This window comes from Myiozetetes cayanensis, unplaced genomic scaffold (genome assembly GCF_022539395.1).
Source record: "Myiozetetes cayanensis isolate MyiCay16 unplaced genomic scaffold, myiCay2020 scf2-11, whole genome shotgun sequence".
Taxonomy (NCBI): Eukaryota; Metazoa; Chordata; class Aves; order Passeriformes; family Tyrannidae; genus Myiozetetes; species Myiozetetes cayanensis.
The window spans coordinates 93,627,396-93,643,965 of NW_026087411.1; positions in this window are offsets into that span (position 1 = coordinate 93,627,396).

Consider the following 16,570-nt stretch of genomic DNA (forward strand, 5'->3'; position numbering starts at 1 on the left):
AATTAGGATAGAAATATTTCTCAATCAGATTGATTTTGGTTTTACTTGACCTTTGGCCACCAACTGAAAAAAACTATTTTGGCTATGTCTGCAATATATTCTAACCATAGCATCTTACATTTTTACCTTAGGAATTTTCATTTACAGGTTTAACTTGGAAGAAACATGATATGAAGAACAAGCTGCAGAGTATAGATTACCAAAAAAGAGTTGAACATGACTGTAGTAATAATATGGGAAGAGAAAAGCAGTGCACTCACTTCCATTTTAAAAGGTGAGTAGAGTACTTGATGTGGTTTTTTCTTTTTTTCTGGAAGATGTAGACTTTTTATTATTATATAACAACAGTAATAATAATAATAATAATAAAGCAAAACAAAAAGGCCATATCTTCTCCTTATCAAGTAGAAGAGTACTGACACTAATCCAAAGCAAGTATTTTAATTTTGCAGATAAATGTTTTCTAAGAAACAGTAAGTCCGAAAAGAATGTAATAACGAAGTGCGAATCTGCAGAATATGTCAAAAGGGAAAAAAGAAAAAAGATGATGGGTTTGGTCTTTTATTACATTACTTCAGTGGATAGCTCTGCAACTGAATGATCAGCCAAAAGTTTCTTATAAATTCCTGTAATTCTCTCTCTCTCTCTCTCTTTCTTTACTGCTTCCTCTTCTAATTTGCACTTCTTGATATCTGGCTAACTTAAACTTGGATGGGTCAGAATTTGCTAAGTCAATGCTTTGTGAAATGCTTTATGTTGATTGAAAAACACCTTCAGTGAACTTGTTAGAAGAACCTGGGGTCTTACACAGTCCTTACTCAGACTGCACTGTTCTACAAAGTAGTTTAACAGAGTTCATAAAATCTGATTAGGACTAACAGGGTAAAGAAGACATTAAAATAGTTTATCTTTGCAGAGCAGAGTTTCACCCACAATGAGCAAGGAAATAATTTCAAAGTGAAAATCCTTCATATATATGTATTGTCCAATGTTGTTTTGTACTACACTGAGGTACTAGATTTTAAATCCCAGATCAGATAAGAAGGAAGATAGTAAACTTAGCACTCCTAGATCTACAGTTCTGCCATTATCAGTAACACATAAAGCATTAGCATATTGTAATGCAAAATTACAACTCCCACAGTCAAAGATTAAAATGCTGCAGGCAAGGAAATAATACACCATAAATCCCAGATGGCAATGACCAGAAAAAATTGGGTTTTTTTAATGTATCTGACCATTTGCAATGCTCCCACCCTACTTCACAACCGGACAATATAAATTTGGGAAATTTGCATGAATTTACCGTATAAAACTGAACAGTGTATTCAATATAAAGTTATGATGAGCTGTGCCTTTTCATATGTATAATACATGAGTTGTATTAACAAATTACACCCAACTGAACTATAAACTCTATTACCTCTTTCAAACAATTTCAATAACTCAGAATCCTAGATTACTGCAATGACTCTTTAGATGTCCCAGTTGATAAAAAGAATATTGTGCCTCTCACAGCTTTTACTGGGGCATTTTTATTGCTTCCAAAGTCTACATGAATAAATGTCTAAGTTCAACAAAAATTCAAAGTGTTTGCAATCTTAATCACATAGCAATTTAAACCTATAAGAATTTGTAAAATCAGTAACAACCCAGTGTTCCAGACTTAAATATATACAGAAACTGCTATTTCAAAGCAAAGTAGAAAGCCTAAATGGTGTGGTCAATAATGAAATATTAATAGAGAGTAAGACCTATTTTTTCATTTCATGTGATGTCTTGCATAAAAGTATATTTTCCTAATAACTGCTACAAATATTTTCAAATTATCTTTCAAAAAGTCTGTTCTGAAATATTTATTCCTGCAAAAATACATGAAATATATTATTGACATGCTATGATTTACTGATTTTTTTTTTTATAAACAATATTCTAATTTTTTTAAAAATTAAAACTATACCTTGGTTTTTTTACTACTGCTTTCTGAAAAAATAAACAAAACTGAGCTATTAATTTTGTAAGGACAAATTAATTATAGAAAATTCTGCCAGCTCAGGCTTTATTCACATTTTTTCTAATAATAAGGAAATAAATATTTTGTGTATTTTCCCTTCAACTGTCTAAAATTTCCAGAGTTGAAAAGAAATTGTTTTTTTAGTGAAACTAGTTTGCAATTTAATCATGACTGTTCCTTTACAGGGTCACAAAAATAAATCAAATACTCATTTTTAGGTATATTAATTTATTTCTGTAATGTTTCATAAAGAAAGCATAATATGTCATATAGTAAAACCACCTGCTCAAAGTAGGTCCAACTAATGCAGGTCACTCAGGGCTGTATCCCAAGTTCTGAGCATCTCCAAGGAACTCTGACCAATGGTTAAATGTTTTTTCCTTATATCTAATCAAAATTTCCTGTGTTGCATCTTGTGCCTGTTGCTTCTTGTCTTGTCACTGTATGCTTTCAAGAATGTCTTGAAATGTCTCCATCTTCTCTATACCATTTTATAACTCTAGAAAACAATAACATCTCTCCTCACCTTACTTTTTCCTAAGGCTAAACAAACTGAATTTCCTTAATGTCTCCTCACATGGCACATGCACCAGAACCCTAATCATCTCAGTCAAACTCAGCTGAATTAATTCCAGTTCATCCAGGACCTTCTGGTAATATGATGGCCAAACTAGGTAAAGCTCTTCAAAAACGTTCTGAAAAATACTAAATCGAGACAGAGTCACTCTCCACAACTACGTCAAGCAACTTCTTTCATAAGAGAGTACGTGGTGGGCTTTCTTCTTTGCATATTGCTGACTTATCTTCAATTTGGAACTGCCAGATCCTTTTCAGTAAAGTTCCTTGCTATCCAGACAGCACCTAATCTGTCCTGTTGCACTGAATTATTTTATTTCAGAACAAAGACTGCATTTTCTTTTATTGACACTCATGAGCTTTCAGTTAGCCCATTTCTTCTACTTAACATTCCTCTGAATAACATGTTAATTGCTTTCCCGTGTTTAATTGCTGAGTATTCAATCTATTATGTCAACAAAGTTATTTAACTGTATTGTCCTCAGTAGCAATCCCTGGGTAATGCCACTAGAAACCAGCCACCAGCTGGAAGCAGTAATCACACCCTTTTGTATCTTACAGCCCAGCCATTTTTCCATCCACCTGTTTTGTCGAGTCCAGGTGAAGACAGGCTGACTACAAGGATACTGTGGTATACACTATCAAAAACCTGGCTGTCAAAGTGTACAACATCCACTGCTCTCCATAGAATCTCAGTCATCTATCTCATCCCAGCTCACAGAGAGGCTGATCAGCCATAGTGCCTTTGGTAAACCTATCCTGTCTGTTCCCAGCCAGCTTATGAGTCCTCATGTTCTTTATGTTCCCAGTAATGGCTCCTGGAAGGCTGATTAAGACTACACTGATCCAGATCCTCCTTCTTTATCTTGCTGAAGATGTGTGTGACATTTGACTTTTTTCTACCATGCTAACTTTAATAATAATTTTATAATTTATTTACATATCATGGATTATATTTAATAAGAATAGATATTTAATTAAAATATGTACTATTAAACAAATTGCAATTTTAAATTTATTTTGACAAAATTTTAACAATGCAGCAAATTGCAACATCATCAGCAAGTCAGCATATGCTGGTGAATAAAAGCCATTAATTACTCCATCAGCCCCTGAAAATTTTAGGTCATACTTTTTTTGGAATACTACTAGTCACTCACGGAAATGCTTTTGTGATTGAGGAAACTAGCTTCTTCTGCTTATTTTTGTTTACATTTTATACTCTTGAAGGAAAGGAATGTGCTTAATTATAGTGAATAAGAAAACAGAGTAGAATTTTATTTAGATTCAAGATATTTATGCTAATTTCATTGTGTTTCTCAAAACAACATCTTGAATGTCTTCTTTTAATAAAAAGACTTTGTTTTCATACAGCAAATTCTTTGATTTCAAATAACAGGGTTAATTTTTTTCTAGCTGCTTTTTTAAAATTACTATTATTTTCTACCAGACAGTATTCACTAAGTCTTAAATGCTTTTTTTAACCGATCATTTATTCTTTTACTGATCTAGCACAAGTTATTGCTGTTGTAAATAAAGTACTTCAGTTACTCAAAGTTAGACATTCTTCATGGTATAACTGCCAGGAACGTCCTTTACAGAGACAATACGAAGATGATCTCTAACAGAAGTAATCACTTCCTACCCTGCAAACTCTGTTTCTCTGGCATTAGTATTTTCTTTTTTCCTGTTGGGCTACTAAAGACTATCAGCAGTTACCAATGATAATTATTTTACCTGTACTTGTTCCTGGAGTTCTCTGAAGCGCAGCCAAGATCCCATATATTCGAAATAATGAGAGCTATATCCTTGAACTGCTTCAAGGAATTTTTTTTTTTTTGACTGAATTTTTTTTAATTTTTCTGTAGTGATATTTGGAGTTTAACGGAATGGAGTCTGACTTTGATACCCCAAACACAAGAATATAAAACAATCTCTGAGATATTTAGTATGAATTGGACTATGTTTGTAAAAATGCCTCGAGGAAGCTTCAGTCATTTTTTCTTCTCAATAATTAAAATCAAACATATTTGGAGAGAGAATTATTTATCTTAATTTGTAAACATGTTTTATTTTCATCTATAGAAAAAATAGAGTAAAAATGAACATTAAGGAAGGTCTAGCCTACTTATTTGCATCACACTATTCTGGAACTTACATTTTATTTTCTGAAAATCAAGAACATTAAACTCAATTCTAAAAATGTATTTTCAGAGGTGTTTTAAATAGTTAATCAGCTTCAATATCAGTTAAGGACAACCTGACGACAGTGGAAAAGGCTTTCTGGCTAAAATTCACGTAACAGAATTATGCCCTGTTCTACTCTTTTTGATAGTGCTCTGAATATGATAAAAAACATTATAAGCAAAATATTGTTTCATAAATATGGACTCATGATTAAATGAAGAGAAAGGCATTAATTAGAAGCACAGAAATTTAAGGTCAGAACCAATGATTTGGGTCCCATGAGGGTTTTAAGATGTGATTCTTATATAGATATTGAAAATATTAATTACTTTGGACTTTGATGATCCTTGTGGGTCCCCTTCAACTCAGGAGTTTCTATGATAATTTTTGTATGATTCTTTTTCAAATAGCAATCAAGGAATTATGTTGAACAATTGTGGTTGCTTGATTGCTGGTACTTTAAAACACTAAGCTGGTTGTATTTATCTTGGATATTGTCACTCTTGGATGTTTTACACTCTCAAACATAATCTTATTACAACAATAAAAAGTTTTATTACTAAAACACACCTACAACGGGGAATATTATATTTATTGGTCATTGTGTTGGAAATTTGCTTTTCATGTAACAACAAAGTACTGCAGGCTTATAAGCAGGAGAAATTTTGCTTTTAGTGGTAACACTTATCAATGTAACAACAAAGATATTGCATTCCTGAAATGCCTGTTATAATTTATACATTTAATTTATCCTTATTAGCTTATCAATTAGTGCTTTGACATAGGAAGTTTTTATATTATTATATGCTATTATATATATCATTATGTATTAGTTGTATATTATTATATACTGTAGTGAATATTCTTAATGTACTTTACATGCTTTCATTTTAAGTTTCAGTGTTGCATAATATACAGCAAGAATATTGTAGTTGAAAGGTCTGGTGATTTGTAGCTGTTGTTTTAACTAAGGAATAGCCATTATAATATAACTAAGGAATATTAATGCTGTTTCTTGTATTATAATTGTTTGGGGGACGATGATATTTCAGAAGCATAAGAGTATTTTTTCTGTAGCAGAAATCATTATGTATACTTTGTATATATAGTAAATGTGTATATAGTAAATGACATTCAGGATGAAATATTTTCCTTAAACATTAATATTTTGCTTATAGCCATTACTGATTCAGTTGTCAGCAGTTGTTAGGTATTTAAATTGAAAATGGGAGCATGTAGCTTGGCTGTTTTTAATTGGAAATCATGGTTATACATAACATGACATATTGCATAGTCATATTTGCTGCGTATGTATTATCAAACACCAAACCACCAAAATTCTCTTAATTTTCCTTCATATGAGTGTTACATTATTGTAATACTTCCCCAATGCTTTTTTCTAGAGAATTATTCATAGAAGTTTTATCAAAAAGGTAATTAATTAATCTGTCACATTAACAGTTTATGGATTTTTTTCAATTACAGAGTTGCAAAGTCAGCTAATTGTAGGAATGTTTTATACTTGAAAGCAGACAGATTTTGTAAAAAACCTTTTTTTTTGTGGCAATTTCAGTGGTATTTGCAAAAATGTTAGTCTCTGCCATACCCAGAATAATGCAAATGTCACTTATTGATTAGGATCGATACTCTGAATATATTCTAATCATGGGAGCAAAACAAGTCAATTCATATAGAAGGGACGTGATTGTTTGAGACAAATTTTGCTATCAAAGAATGTGAACTTCTAAACAATGCACCATGACTCTTTTATGTCACCACTTTCTATCTTGAATTATTTGCCTGGTGATAACATAGCTCATAGGAGTAACTAGTTCAGGTCAGTACTTCACACAGTAAATCAGAAATGCGTTCATTTCTGGGTAGATTTTCCATTTGTTTATCGAGCTATATGCCTAAGAGAGAAGATAGACACATGAATCTGTGCAAACAGTTTGTTCAGGCAGTACAGTTTTCAGCTAAAAATCACTAAAAGATTAGCATACAATGATGGAATTTCACAGAAAACAGATCAATTTAGTTGATGAGATAGGTTTTTTTCATGGACATGTTGCTTAACACTAATTGCATCATTTTTTGTCTACCTTAAGCAGTTAAACTCTCCATTAAATTTTACATGATTGTGCCTTGGATTGATGCTTAGATGGCAAGTGGCCACTCCTCATAAAATAATCTCCACCTGCTTTATGTATTTTATGTATTTCATTTTCTTTTCATTTTCTTCTTCAGTGTTTAAAAGGTTTATTGAAAGTTAACTCTGGTCAGAGTTCACCTTGTCTAACTCTTTCAAAGGTGTGGTAAAGATGATCCAGCAGATTTTAAAGTGTTTGCTTTTAGCAGTATTAAATATTCTACAGGGCTACTGTGAAACGAAACATCTTCTGTCATTTTGTTATGTGGATATGTCATCTGATTATTTTTTAATAATGAAAGGTTTTTATTGAACAATTCTGACTTTGACACAATTATGAGTGATTTGAGGATTTCCATTAGGTAGCAGAAAGTGCTACTAGACAGTTTTCTTTAGGGGGAGTATCTTTGGGGTGCCTTTATTATGAATAATTTGTCCATAATTTATTATTCCTTATATCTGGAAATTCCTGTGTATATGGTCCAAGTGCAATGTCACTTCTATCTACTTTGTTCTTGCTAACTTCACTATGCTAAATGTGGAGGTTAACAGAATTTTGCTATACAGTGTTCCTACATTCAAACCCCAAATCTCTTCTCAGCCACTTTAGTTGTTTCTAAATATTACAATAGTGGAATCAACAATACCAGTTTATGATGGCTTCCATGCACCTTGCATCCACATAATAATAGTAGAACATACCATTTTCAGGTACTGAAGCAAATGCCACAAAAGAAATATTTGATATTTCCCTTCTCATTATAATTTATTATTATTAACTCAGAATCACTGAATCATCAAGGTTCGAAGAGATCTTCAAGATCATCTAGTCCAATTGTCAACCCAGCACCATCATAACCACCCTTAAACCATATCCCCACTGCCACATCCAGATACTTCTTGAACCCTTTCAAATATGGTAACTTTACCATCTTCCTGAATAACTTTTTCAAATGTCTGACCACTCTTTCAGTGAATTTTTTTTTCCTAATATCTGATCCAAACCTCCCCTGGCACATCTTAAGGCCATTTCCTCTCATCCTTTCTCTTGAGACATGCCAAAATAGACTCCTTTCAGTTAGTTGTAGAGAGTAATGAGGTCCCCTGAGCCTCTTCTTCAGACTAAACAGCCCCATTTCCCTCAGCCACTCCTCACAGGACATGTTTCTTAGACTCTTCATCAACTTCATTGTTCTTCTTTATTGTTTCATTTTATTTTAATTATTAAACTGCTCTTATCTCAAGCCATGAGTTTTCTCACTTTTACCCTTCCATTTCTCTCTCCTCATTCCACTGGGTGGGGGAGGAATGAACAGGTGGCTGTGTAGTGCTTAGCTGCCAGCTGGGGTTTAGCCATGACATAAGGAAAAGAGAAAAACATAAGAAACACTGTGTAATGACCTTTAGGAGACCTTGCCTCAGAATAACAATCAAAATTCTGTTCCATGTTTGTATTCCCTTCATGATCTGTGCTCAGAAAGGATACCACAGAAGTACCTGACACAAGAATAGATGTAGAGTAGAGCTATTAAAATGGATTTAAAAGGATTGTTTTATCTGAGGATTCTGATAACACAATATTGGATTAAATGACAGAAGGTCTGTTTCATTTCTGCAATCATCTCGCATACATGAAACTCCCTCCCTTTACTGCTATGTGTCAGTACCCATCTGGACCCAAGCAACAAGCAAATTCCATCTGGTTGAGACTCAGAAATGACATTGTAAAGCATGAAATACTGGACAGTTGCTGATATCCTCAGAAAGTGCCTGCTGCTCAAACTGGATGCTTTAACTTTTGATGCCTGCTTCCATGTCGTTCAGCTATTTGTGATATCAAGCCTTCAAACAGGAGACCAATTAACGTTTTCAGCCTCAGGTCAGGTGCCTCCATTTTATGCAATTGTGAGTTAAAATTGCAGGATGTGATCTGGACTCTGGGCCATTAACCTTTTACATTGGCCAGAGTAAGGTTTTTTTGTTTTGTTTTGGGAGACTGGTTGTCAGAGGAGGATTTCATACCACCTTATAAAAACTGCAGTTATCTATCCCTTCCCTGTTGTATAATATTTGAATGTTCTAGGTCCTGTTCAGGCAAAAAAACTTGATATAAATTGTCATAGTTTACTGGTACTGAAAGGGGATTTACATTTTATTTAGACTATAACCCACATGTGTGCACTGGATTTGGCTGGGGTGGAGTTAAATTTTCTAAATAGCAACTTGCATGGTGCTGTGTTTTAGATTTTTCACCAAGAAAATGCTTATAACCCAGCAATGTTTTAGCTCTTGCTGAACAGTGTTTACGTAGGCCATTTCTCACTCTGCTCCACCAGTGAATAGATTAGGATTGTACAAGAGTTTGGGAGGGAACAGAACTATGCAGATGAGCCAAATTACCACAAGAGATATTCCATGCCATATAATATCACTGTTAGTAGTAAAAGGCAGGAGAGCTTGTTTAGGGAGCTTAGCTATCTCTCACGTGGAAACTGGCTGGGTATCAGCCTACCTGTGGGAGATGGTGAGTGTGTTTGCCTCACTTAGTCTTGTTTTGTATTTTTTCCTTCTACTTTTGTTTTGCTTTTAAAACTATTTTTATCACTACTGTTACAACCTGCCCCTGAAGGTGAGGGTAACTCAAGTTCTTGTAAATAGATCCCCCGGGGAGAGTTAGATTGAAATGACACTGAATGACCAGTGTTTATATACATATGATTTATTTTAGAACAATTTGGTTCCAATGAAAAGGAAGTATGTAGCCATTTTGGCTATTATATCTAGTAATATAGCAATATAAAAGCATAAAAATGACACAAAAATATATAAGGAAAATAAAATGAAAGAAAGGATAAGAGTAGAAAGATATCACCACCCTGATTTTTTTGGATGAGCATATAGCAATTTTTGAGGTAGGTATGGAACAAAAATAATCAGCACTGTTCAAGATGAAGAGCTTATGTGTGATGGCATTAGAAGCTTTGTATTGAAAGTATAAAACATTAGCCTTAAGTTGTGTACTGAATAAACATATATTTGAATTTATGTTGAAATACCTGAAAATAAAATACTTATTTCAATATCTACATGTTAGTGTTCACTTAAGCTAAAATTGCTTTCTATTCAAATAGAGAATGAATATATACATTAATTTAGATTAAATTAATTTAGATTAAAATAATTCAATTGATTGAATGTTCTTTTCAGCAGTTATGAATACTTCATCTAATGGATTCACTTTTTATGCACAAAAAATGAAAATATAAAAACCAAAGGAAATGTTCTAAAAAACCTTGAAAACCTCCTTGGTTCTTTTTTTCTGAAATACTGTTGATTAACATTCCAGCCATGTAATGTATAATATCCTAATTATAGTGATACTGTGCATGACAGAGATTAACAAAACCACACTTAATAACAGAAAATCTATGAAAAGGATATTTTGTTAAAATTAGGAAAGTTTTTTCACTAAGCGCTCAGAGAACTGACAGAAAATTATTTCTGCTATCAGTCAAAAAAGCTGCAGCTTATCTGCTAATATTTGCTACAAGGTATTTTCTACAATGGTCGTGTTTTATTGTATAACTTTTTGTATCCTGTATCACCCTTGTGATTCACTGCCAGTGTATTAAGATCTGATGTCAGTGACCTAACGAACAGAACTGAGAGAGAATGGAGCACCTGACCAAGCTTAGACTTGCTCTCCAACTGTACATTCTAGCCTTGAGCTGCTTGTCAGAAGTATATTGATACATATTAAGAGGATTTGTTGAATTTCTAAATTAAATCAATTGAATGGTGTATATTTTTTCATACAGATCTCTTCTTTGTATCAATTTAAAAAAAGCTTCAGTTGAACTGTTCAAACCTGTAGCTGTCAATGCCTATAGAAGTTTTACAGCATTTACTTAAATGTGCATCTTTCCTCTATTGTTCAACATGGAAAACCAAACACTAAGAACACCATAGTTGAAGCTAGAAGTTTAAAACTAGTCAGTAAAACTTTTCCAGAAAAAGGAGCTCATGCCTTTCATAGATGGATGCAACTGGCCATCTGGTAAATAGAATAAATGTTCTGTGAAGTTCATTTTTATCAGTGTGTAGGGAAAATGTATTTAGAACCTTTTAACATTGTGCTATAAAGAGAAATTAAGGATAATGAATTACTACTGTGCTGTATTTCAAAAATGTAGGAATTGCTAGTGTACTGGGGAGGCAAGAAAGTCTTTACCAAGTCAGCCAGGCTTATAAGGACAGCTTTAAACTAGACTTACCATGAGAAGGGAATAGAGTTTTGAAGGACAAAAGAGCCAGAGAATGTTGCTGTGTTAGGAACCAACATGAAAACACCTGTGAAATGCCTCAAAGAAATTAGGGCATGTTCCTCTAAAATGGTGGCACAGCCAATAGCCCAACTGAAATGACTCTGTATGAATGGAGTAGAATTTGTCAAAAATCAGGAGAAGCTGGAAAACTAGGATCTAATCCCTAGCACTTCAACTGCAGGAAGCACCAAGCCCACAGACCCTGATCCTGCTGGGGGATTTCAGTCACCTTGAAGAATTTTTTCACTATGAGGGTGGTGAGACACTGGAACAAGTTGGCCAGAGAAGTTGTGGATGCCCCATCCCTGGAAGTGTTCAAGGCCAGGTTGGATGGAGTTTGGAGAAACCTGGTGTAGGGAAAGGTGTTCCGGCCCCTGATAGGTGGGTTGAAACTAGATCTAACCCAAACCATTCTAAGATTTTGTGATTCTAGAATTCTATGATTCCATGATTCTGTATTTTTGAGGGTGCAACATGCACAACTGATTTCACCACGAAAGAAAAGAATAAGGAAGTTAGCAATGAAAATGTCCAGCTCTTACCATGCACATGTATAAGTCAGTATACTGATTTTCCAGCTTAAAAAGCCAGAAAATAATGCTTATTTCCATCTTGATTATTTTGAATCCTTATATTCAATGCTTGAGGAAATTTTTCATACTACCACTACTTTCATACTACTTTTAAGGAATAAATAAATATTGGTTATATGACTTATTTTTAGACTACTGAAAAAAATAGCAATCTGTAATTTAGCTAAATAAATATTTTATATGATTTATTCACAATGATAAAAATTTCATAACAATTGCCAGAGCAGCTCTTTGGCAATCATATGCTTTCAAAAACAAGTTATATAACTAAATGTGTAACTCCTACTAAAAATTTATCTACAGGATTTAAATTAAAATAGAATATTTAATCTAATTAATTAAATTTAGCATATAGAAAGCAAGACCAATTAAGTAAAATGCACTTTTAGAGATCTTTCAATAGAGGTGGCAGAATATAGAAGACCAATACTGTATTTTGCTTCATTATTGGTACTTTGTGTGTAATTTTCAATATATGCTTACTACCAACAATTGTGCTACAGGGTTCTCCAAGAAGTTTTATTAAAGACTCATTACTGCTTCTCACCCAAAAGAAACCAATATGTTAGTATTTGGTTATTTCAAATGGCTTCTGTAAATTTTGGCTTCCATCAGTCTCACTGCCTATAAGATACTCTTGTTACTACTTCTGATTTCACTCCAGACACAAAACATTCATCTTCTATTCTATCAAGCATTTTACATATAGATTTCTACATTTGAAATCAAGGCTTCATTATGTGTAGAGGTTTTGCCTTTACTTCATCTCAGAATAACATCTGACTTTATATCAAGTCTCATACTGAATTATCATAATGATAATGAATATAAATTTATTACTTCTTCAAAGTTTGATATAAAATGTATTATGATTGACTTCCTTTTGCATATTTAGCATCAAAATGATCACTTACAAAGAGGTCATGTCTCATTCATCCAGGACTTCAAGAGCCAGATCATTTTTCTACTGTGACTGTCTGAGAAACCTAGCAGAAGATAATTTTGTGACATTATAAGCAGCATACATTCATTTTTTGATTTTCTAAATTGCCTATGGAAAAGAGCAATCCCAATAGCATACCTCATGTTTGAATTCAATTAGTATGTGAACTGATCATGCCTAGTTAAGTGCAAATATCGAGTTAGGTATCTGCATACTTGACTATTGAAAATATAAGCATATAAAGAAAAAAGCACCAAGACTTTTTATGCAAGGGGACTGCCCTGGTTTTGTCAAATGACCTAAAATTAAAAATAAGTAAATAGTAACAATAAGAAGATTAAGAGTAACACAGGATTAGAAAGCATATCAATAAATTACTGTGCTGTAAGGGTAATTAATAGACTAATGGTAGGTCTCAATATTCATTCATGTTCTATATGCAAAATAGACTGCAGAAGTAAATTCAAACCTTAGTTAATTCAGCTGAATCAATGTAGTGGGTTTAGGGGTAATTGTTTTCAGTCTTTAGGCAGCAACTATGTAAGTAGTTGTAGATCACACAAATCCATGTATAGGCAAGCCTAGATACAGAAAATGCATCTTTTTTCACTTAAACTCACTTATCATTCAAATTCATATTGTACTACTGTATTGTTAAACTATAAGAATATAGAAAGAATAATAAGTGAACCTGAAAGAAAAGAATCCAGGTAAAATGCGACTGGCTTAAATTTTTAATGCTCCAATTCTAAAACTCAGCTCTTGCTATCATCTCATACATTGTCATTTTAAAATATGGTTTTATAGTAAGTATTAGTCATATATGAGAGTGATCATCTCAGTTTTTAGTGAAATAATACTGCATGTTTTTCCATCCCATTCATACTCTAACCAGTAGATGTACAGTCATACACTGGGATTTACGATGAAAAAAACCTGCTAAAGACAAACCCTATCTTCTGCCCCAAGCAGGAAGCAATATCTGGGCTTCAACAGATCCATTATTCTAAACTAGTGGTTTGTTCTATTATTGCTTTTGAAATATGCAGAATGATCATTGTTGAAGGCAGAAAAAAATGGGTCCCACTGTTTATTCAGTTTTAGAGAAGGTAAAACAAACACAGATGAAGAGCTGAAAAATACTAATTGAAGGATGTTTTCACTTTCAGTAACCAGTGTGAAAGACAACTAGAAGGTAAGAGCTGGCCAATCATATACAAACTACATTAAGATGACAAGAAAGATTGAAGAAAGGTGGCCATGAGGAGAAAATGAAAGAAGAAAGAATACAAAATAATGGGGGATAAGGCTGAGTAATACTCCATTTCTGAAGCTGATTCTTCTAATGACGTCAGTAGAAGTTTTGTTACAAATCCTGACAAGAGAGGGATAGAGCTTTCTTTGTACTAACTGTAACCTTGACAATTTTATGCATGGTTCATAACATCTGCTTCAGTGAATAGCAGCTGGCTAATAACTTGCCAGAATACCAAATGAATTAGAAAGCTGTGAATCACTGAACTCTACCAATTACATGCTCAAAAGATTCTGTGAACTTCAAAGATCAGTGTACACAAGTAAGCATTTGTAGCAGTGGTTTCCTACAGAAATGAAATGTGCTAGTAGTATATTCAGCAGTCTATGCCATTATTATCTGGTAAAAATGGTAAATGCATAACTGTGCATTCTGTGTTTGTCATTAGTTTTTGGAGTGTCAGTTTGGGCAAACTACTGGAATATATTTAATTTCTGTAAACTGATAATGCAGTTTGTAATTTGTAAAGTTGCCTAGGGCCTTGGTGGATGCCTACCGGTAATTCACAATATTAAATGGATTCTCAAATAAGTATGACTTAAAGGACTTAAGCCTTTGAAGTAAGTGCTAGAAAGCCTTTGTGAAATATTAAGAAACAACTTTTGCAATTGGTTTTGTTTCCAATATAGAAGTCTTCAGAAGCTTGAATACTCAGATTATTGCTAAACATCTTTCATAGGAGATTTCCGATTTAAGCAAATACCGAGTTGAATTCTTAGGGCTGTCATTTATGACTAAATGCTTGACTTAAGTATCTATATGAGATACAGAAATTCCACTTAGGCGTTTCCAATGTAGACACCAAAGTGTCTAAAAGGCTAGCTACCTGGCCCCAGGAGTGTGATTCAGAGCACATAATTTAAATACTTCTTGTATGACATATGACAAGGATGAAGTGATGAAGAATGATTACTGACTATGAAGAGTGATTCAGAAAAATTACTTGCTGATCATACCCCTAAAGTAATCTATCATCAGAATGTTGTAATACTTTCAAGCCACAATAGTTGTAGGAGGATCTGCTGGAACAACATTTTGCAATTAGACCAAAGACTGAACTCACCTATGGAATAGCGAGCCAATGTTGAATTCCAATTCTAGCTTTAGGAAGATCAAAGATATATTCTTCGCTTCTCAGGTGACTGTGTTTCTCACAAAATATTTTGACATGGTACCAGTCTTGAACAGAGATGGAGAATCATTCTTCAGTCAAGCTGTAATTATCAGTGATCCAAAAAAAGCAAATGAAATGTAGACTGATTTTGGTTAAGCACTGAGTGAACTAAGCTCTAGGATTGGCATGCAAAGGCTCCTATGCAAAAGACTAGATCAGATATGACACACATTGAATTAAGAAGGGAATTAGTATCACAGTGTGACACCTGTGCAAAAGCACAGCTCAGAATAAACAAGGCCTGGACTATATTTGCCTAACACTATCTGATGCTGGAATAAGAAAGCAGAACAAGTTATATGGAAGATTTGCCCAAATTACCAGGACAGCATCTGCCCAACTACAATTAGTGCTATAACACTCAGGAAGGAGACAGTGAGAAGAGCTACTTTTAACTTGACATCTTTGTAACCTGTCTGGGGTAGGAGGCCAGAAAAGGATAGCAATCCAGGTAAAAACACCTAACTGGCTTCAGATATGGAGAAGATGAGAGACGTTGGTTTGGGGTTGCTTTGGATTACTAAGACCATCGACTTTTTACAATGACAATCAAAGTTAAAAAGCAATAAATGAATAAACATTGGGAGCACATCCACAGATGTCCAACAGCCTGCAGAACTGTGTTTGTGTTGCAGAACATAAATCTTTGACTATAAATTGCTAATCCATCCACTGTATCCATAAACGTTGGATTTTATGTCACTGAGTGGTATGGCCTGGTCCCTCAGCTACCCCACCGTAACTTCACCATGACAATTACACTTGCAGGACCATTTTCATCATGTTTTGAGAGCACCTATCACTAGAGTGTCATTTTTTTATGGCAAATAAACAAAATTTTATTTTCCAAAGTACTTGGAATGAACAAATGAATATTTGCTTGTCAGGTAAGGATCTGTAATGCTCTGTGAACCCAACAGAATCTGTGTACAAGTGTGCATATGTAAACATTCAGAAGATTATTTTATTGAATACTATTTTTATCTTTTCCCTTTATTTCCCCTCAGAAGACTGTTGCACATATAGCAATAATTACTTGGAGTATATTTCAGATTTATTAAACTTAAAATTCAGTCATTTGAAAATTGTTATATTTAACAAATTACAAAATGTCTTAAGGCTGTTAGAGAGGTTTTATTTAGGACCAGTCACTACCTCTCTCAATTTAGCAGAATGTGTTCCTGGAAGGTGAGAATGACCTTTCTTGATTGAACAACTTTTCCTTCCTATTCCTCTGCCAGTGGGATGAGGAATGCTTTATGTGATGCAGCTGTTGAACATCAGAGAATAGTAA